Genomic DNA, 6,663 nt, shown 5'->3' on the forward strand with positions numbered 1-6,663 from the left:
TTATTTTCCTGTACATAGTCTCACTGATGGTAAAGATTTCAAGGAAGATTGGATTGAATTCTATAGAGCAGGTTCGGTTAACATCACATTTTTGGTTCAGTTTGGTCAATGGTTTTCATGTTATTAAAGAATACGTAGTTGATCAACTTTTTTAGACAAATTTTGCTAGATTTATGCGAATAAAGAGCTTCTGACAATAATTCAACATATAATAATATTGAGCCTGATTCCGTAGCATTTAACGTATAATAAAAAATATAACTCAGTACTCACTGCAGTGAGTGACAGATAGTGCATTTTCTCGTCGACGAAAACGTGAAGTCACGGACGGACGGACGGACAGACAGACAGACAGACGGACGGACGGACATGGCGAGCACAATAGTGCCTTTTTTCCATAAATGAGAAAATGAGCTAAAAAGGATTGAAGAATGTGGCATAAAAGGGGAGGTGATGAAGAAGAGGAAGAAGATTCTTGAAATTGTAATGATGATGGGAGATGGAAAAGTTAACGGAAAGAAAGACGAATGAAAAAAAAGAAAAGAGAAGGAATTTGAATGAAAGGGCAAAGGGAAAAGGATACGAAATGTGGAATAGATAGGAGGCGTTAGGAGTTAGTAGGAGGAGCATGAAAGGGAGAGGGGAGATGGAAATGTTAACGGAAAGAAAGGCGAGTGAAAAAAGAAAAAAGAAGGAATTTGAATGAAAGGGGAAAGGGAAAAGGATACGAAACAAGGAATAGATAGGAGGCGTTAGGAGTTAGTAGGAGGAGCATGAAAGGGAGAGAGAGGGCGGGAAATTTAGAGGGAGAAAGGGGGAGTGACGGAGAGGGGGAGGAAGGAGGGAAATGGCTGGAAGGGGAAATGGGAAAAAGTGAGCCCATTTTCCCACGCACACGCAGTGTATGGCCACACAGCCCTGGACCACGCAAACACGGTTGTGTGGAGACGGCGTGCGACCACGCAGCCACGCATGAACCACGCACGAAGTCTGCGTGCAACCACGCAGCCACGCACAGAGACTTCGTGCATGCGACCACGCAGACATGGATATGAACCACGCACGAAGTCTGCGTGAGACCACGCAGCCACGCATGAACCACGCACGAAGTCTGCATGCGACCACGCAGACATGCATGAGCCACGCACGGAGACTGCGTGCGTGCGAACCCGCAGCCACGCATATAAACCACGCACGGAGACTGCGTGCAGTGGCTGTCATTGAGTACAGTGTGAGCTGTACTCTGTACGCTGAGAATGATACCGTACAGTGATACACCGACACATCATTATAAATGATACTAATCATTGCAGTGATGAACTGTACTGTCGCCGAGGTTGACAAAATCACAATATTTGTACAGGTTATACAGTAAATACAGTTAATACAGTTAATAAACTCTGTGCTGTAAAATAGTTACATTAGACTGTACTATTATAAAAGTAAATGTTGAATGCATTCGGTTCAGTTATGTAATTTTAAAATACTGTGGGGCCACTGCGGTTGATAGTTATATATAAAGTAATTATAATTAAATGAATAATATTTAAGAAACATGAGTGGTGCGTAATTAAAAATAGGTAATTATTAACTTAATATAATTATCTGCTATTGGTCATATATTCAATGGCTCATTTATAATGTTAATGGATATATTTAAAGTGGCGCACACTCAGCATTTTTACCTATACTGCATGTACGTCTGCTGTTAGTTTTAGTTTAAATAAGGAAACTTCACTTTAAAGGTTTTCAAGGTTTTAAAAATCTTGCTTAGGTATCTAAAAACCAAGGTTTTTCTACCGTAAATATATTTCGGGCAATTTTTTTTGTACTAAAAAGAGGGCTTGCCAGCCCACTCAAAATAGTAGGCTTGCTAACCCTCCCAAAACTGGGCTTTTTACCCCATCCATGAAGTTCCAGCAGCACGCTATGCCCAGTGGTCACATCTGAAGTTCACAATAGCAAATATCGACCAGGAGTCGCCGAATGCATTATCCTGCCACCGTCTACACTCATAAAAACCAGGGGGTCATGGCTAATCGATCGCTGCTCCATAAATTCGGTGATATACAAAAAAACTGCCACCGATGTCTTCCAAAATTACGGAATTTTGGATCGATAGCGCGACGCTGGGAAAATGGTGCACGTAGTGTGCTGTACGTAGCCTGCTGCACGTAGCCTGCTGCACGTAGCCTGCTGATGCATCACTGTATTTTCATTGCTGCTTCTCAATACCATTTCCACAGCTTTGATTTTTTGCTCACAGTTTACCGACGCTTACAGGTGCTCAATTTTTTGCTCACAGTTTGCCGACGTTTACAGGTGCTAAATTTTTTGCTCACAGTTTACCGACGCTCACAGGTGATAAATTTTTTGCTCACAGTTGCCGGCGCTCACAGGTGCTAAATTTTTTGCTCATGGGAGATCACAGGTGTTTATTTATTTGAACATTTTTACTAGCGAATTTTCGCTCGCATTTCACTCACGAAATTTGTAAGATAACAAGTGCTCAATTTTCTGCTCATGGGTTGCGGGAACTGACAGGTGCTTATTTCTCCTCTGCTCTGAATTGATACAAAAGAACTGAAGTATAGCGATAACAAACTCGAGGTGAGAGATAAGACTTATCAGCGACGCTGCATGAGGGACCAGGACCGGGAGATGGGTCATCCTGACTCATTCTGAGCCATTCTGAGTCATTCTGAGTCATTCTGAGTCATTCTGAGTCATTCTGAGTCATTCTGAGTCATTCTGAGTCATTCTGAGTCATTCTGAGTCATTCTGAATCATTCTGAGTCATCCTGAGTCATTCTGAATCATTCTGAGTCATTCTGAGTCATTCTGAGTCATTCTGAATCATTCTGAGTCATTCTGAGTCATTCTGAGTCATCCTGAGTAATTCTAAGTAATTCTAACAGCTCCTACAGATAATATTTTTAAGAGTTGATTGAAATTAATTAAATTTCAAACTTGTAAACATGTAAATAAGAAATATGTGTCAATAAAAACATATTTTTCGATAAAAGGAGGTAAAATAAGCGGACTGATGTGTCTAGGACTAGAGAAAACAAAAGCAAAGAAATCAGGACATGTCACTTTGGATTGGTTAATTGAGATGGATTGGACATCACTGAAGAGGTATACCCACGTTATCAGCACCTAGTTGCTGGGCACCAGAGAAGGTTCTCCTTAAATACCCTTATCTTATAAATAGCTACTTAAGCTACTATTATCTTGTAAACAAAGAGAATGATGAATCGCACCACTTGTATCTTAACAGATAACACTTTGCCTTGACGAACGACTTGAGATTTAACCGGTAAAATGTCCGATTCTTCCGGAAAAAGGTTTGACGTAATAAAAAAAAATGATTTTTCATGGACCATTTTTTCATGGAAAAAATTACAAGCTCTATATCTTTTTCGTCGCAGAATTAATTGTCCTGAGAACAATGCATAGATATTCTTGTCCGGCTCGGTGTTCAATGTTTTAAACATTCAATATTCATATAGCAAATTCGTGCTCAAAGGGATAATTCAGTCAAATGATCGTTTGGCTGCCAAGCATGCGTCCTTTTTCCGGTCTAAACTGGGCCATGATGACCCATATAAAGTTAAAAGTATCTCACTATTTGGACAAAATCACATTAATTCTCTAAGTGCAGCATGGAAGCTCAGTAAAAAAGTAGAGTCGATGTCCGACAGCGGGATGCATGTTAATTTCGCTGAGACAAGACCGCAGACTTTCGCTGTGTTTCGAGCCCGAATCGACAATTAACAAGGGGCGTGACGCCGGCGGTGCGAGGGCGTGGACTACGCCAATAAAGTGCACCAAATGCCTCTTTACCCGCTAAAAAGCCGCTACAAGACCGCTAAAAAGCCGCTACAAGACCGCTAAAAAGCCGCTACAAGACCGCTAAAAAGCCGCTATAAGACCGCTACAAGACCGCTAAAAAGCCGCTACAAGACCGATACAAGCCCGCTAAAAAGCCGCTACAAGACCGCTACAAGACCGCTAAAAAGCCGCTACAAGACCGCTACAACACGGCTAAAAAGCCGCTACAAGACCGCTACAAGCCCGCTAAAAAGCCTCTAGAAGACTGATATAAAACAGCTACAAGACTACTACAAGCCCGCTATAAAGTCGCTACAAGACCGCTATAAAGCCGTTACAAGGCCGCTACAAGACCGCAATAAAGCCGCTACAAGACCGCTACAAAACCGCTACAAAGCCGCTACAGAGCAGTTAAAATTCTATACAAGCCCGCTATATAGCCGCTACAAGGCAACCACTACCAAAGCATTCGACTGTCGTTAAATATTCACATTGACTAATAAAGCCAATATTCGCCTTCAAATTACTAACTATGGAATCTCAGAGAGGCAATCAAATCATATGAAATTACCTCGAAGTCACAAATTCCTCATCAGGTGACAAAGTCCCAATCGGGTGACAAAGTCTCTCTCAATTCACCAAGTCTCCACCAAGTCACAAAGTCACTTTCAGTCCACCAAGTCACAATCAAGTCATTTCAACGTCAGAAAGGAGCAGGAAGACCACAACCTTTCAACGCCGTGCTCGTGCCGGCACTCGCACCCGCTGTGAAGAATAAGCCCTTTCAAATAACCATTCCAAGGAACTCTCGTAAGGAGCTCTTCCAAGGAACCCTTCTAAGGAACCCTTTCACATAACCCTTCCAAGGAACTCTCCTAAGCAGCTCTTCCAAGGGACCCTTCTAAGGAACCCTTTCACATAACCCAACTCTCCTAAGCAGCTCTTCCAAGGAACCCTTCTAAGGAACCCTTTCACATAACCCTTACAAGGAACTCTCCTAAGCAGCTCTTCCAAGGAACCCTTCTAAGGAACCCTTTCACATAACCCTTACAAGGAACTCTCCTAAGCAGCTCTTCTAAGGAGCCCTTCTAAGGAACCCTTTCAAATAACCCTTCCAAGTAATCATTTCGAGGGGCCTTTATAGCGAATCCCCTTTTGAAGAAACCATTCTAAGGAATCGTTCCAAGGAATCCTTTCACGAAACCCTTTCAAGGAACTCTTCCAAGTAACTCTTCTCAGCAACCCTTACAAGTAACCCCTTCAAGGAACCTTTCCAATAAACCCTTCCAAGCAAGTTCTCCAAGAAACCATTACAAGAAACCCCTTCATGAACCTTTCCAAGCAACCCTTTCAAGGAACCCTTTCAAGGAACCCTTTCAAGAACCCTTTCAAGGAACCCTTCCTTTTAAGTAACCCTTTCAAGGAGTTGTTGTGGGTGACCGCAGCTTTCAAGTCCCTATTGCGAGTTATAGCCGGATTATGTGCGGCCAATTATCTCTTATTCAGTCACCACAAGCCTGGAGAATCATAAATTGCTTTGAAGGCCGCGCTATAAAAAATAACAAAGAGTTTGGAAGTCCCTCAGCCAATCACTGACGGCTTTTTAAGCTAAACCCAGTAATCACAGACGAAAAATCGGCCGCTACGTGTATTTAGGCTGCTACCTGTACTAAGGCCGCTACGTGTACTTAGGCCGCTACGCGTACTAAGGCCGTTAAGCATACTTAGGCCGCTACGCCTACGCTACGTGCATTTAGGCCGCTACGAGTCCTTAGGCTGCTACGTGCGTTTCGGCCGCTATGTGCACCTAGGCTGCTACGTGTATCTCAGTGAACGCTACGCGTACTTAGGCCGTAGCGTGTACATAGGTCGCTATGTACACGCTACGCATACTTAAGCCGCAACTGTAGAGGGTACAACTGTAGGCACAAATGTAGAGGGTACAACTGTATATAGGGTACAACTGTAGAGGGTACAACTGTGGAGGGTACAACTGTAGAGGGTACAACTGTGGAGGGTACAACTGTAGAGGGTACAACTGTAGAGGGTACAACTGTAGAGGGTGCAACTGTAGGCACAAATGTAGAGGGTACAACTGTATAGGGTACAAACTGTAGAGGGTACAACTGTAGAGGGTACAACTGTAGAGGGTGCAACTGTAGAGGGTACAACTGTAGAGGGTACAACTGTAGAGGGTATAACTGTAGAGGGTACAACTGTAGAGGGTACAACTGTAGAGGGCACAACTGTAGAGGGTACAACTGTAGAGGGTACAACTGTAGAGGGCACTAAGTGCTCTATCCTTATGGGTACAAATCGGCCCACGATTCATGGTACAAAGGTTCACTCTGGTACAAATCATCAAGCGGTTTATGGTCATAAATTTTAAAACGGACCAACGTGTACCAGCAAGCCAAGAGTATAACCAATATTTATGGGAGCGATTTCATAAAATTTATTGGGTTTATGGCAACCAACGTAATAAGGAGCAAAAATGCCCCAGATTTATGGGTACTAAAGGTTCCATATGTACGGGCACAAAATGACCCGGATTTACGTTTTTACCCGTAACTCTTCACAGTTTTTCTGGTACAAACGCCCTATATTTACATGTACAAAAACTCCATATTTACATGTAAAAAAATATTTAAGGAAACAAGTACACTTACAAGAAGAAATACATTTACGGTAACAATAATATTTACGGACACAAATGCTACCATAAAATACGGGCACAACACACGCGTCGGTTGCTCTGCATCACTGAGCGCCGAGCGCGTGAGGACTGCTGATCCACGTGCAACCCTGAGTGGGGGGTGGGGGAGGCAT

Source organism: Hyalella azteca, unplaced genomic scaffold (assembly GCF_000764305.2).
Source record: "Hyalella azteca isolate HAZT.00-mixed unplaced genomic scaffold, Hazt_2.0.2 contig1382, whole genome shotgun sequence".
Taxonomy (NCBI): Eukaryota; Metazoa; Arthropoda; class Malacostraca; order Amphipoda; family Hyalellidae; genus Hyalella; species Hyalella azteca.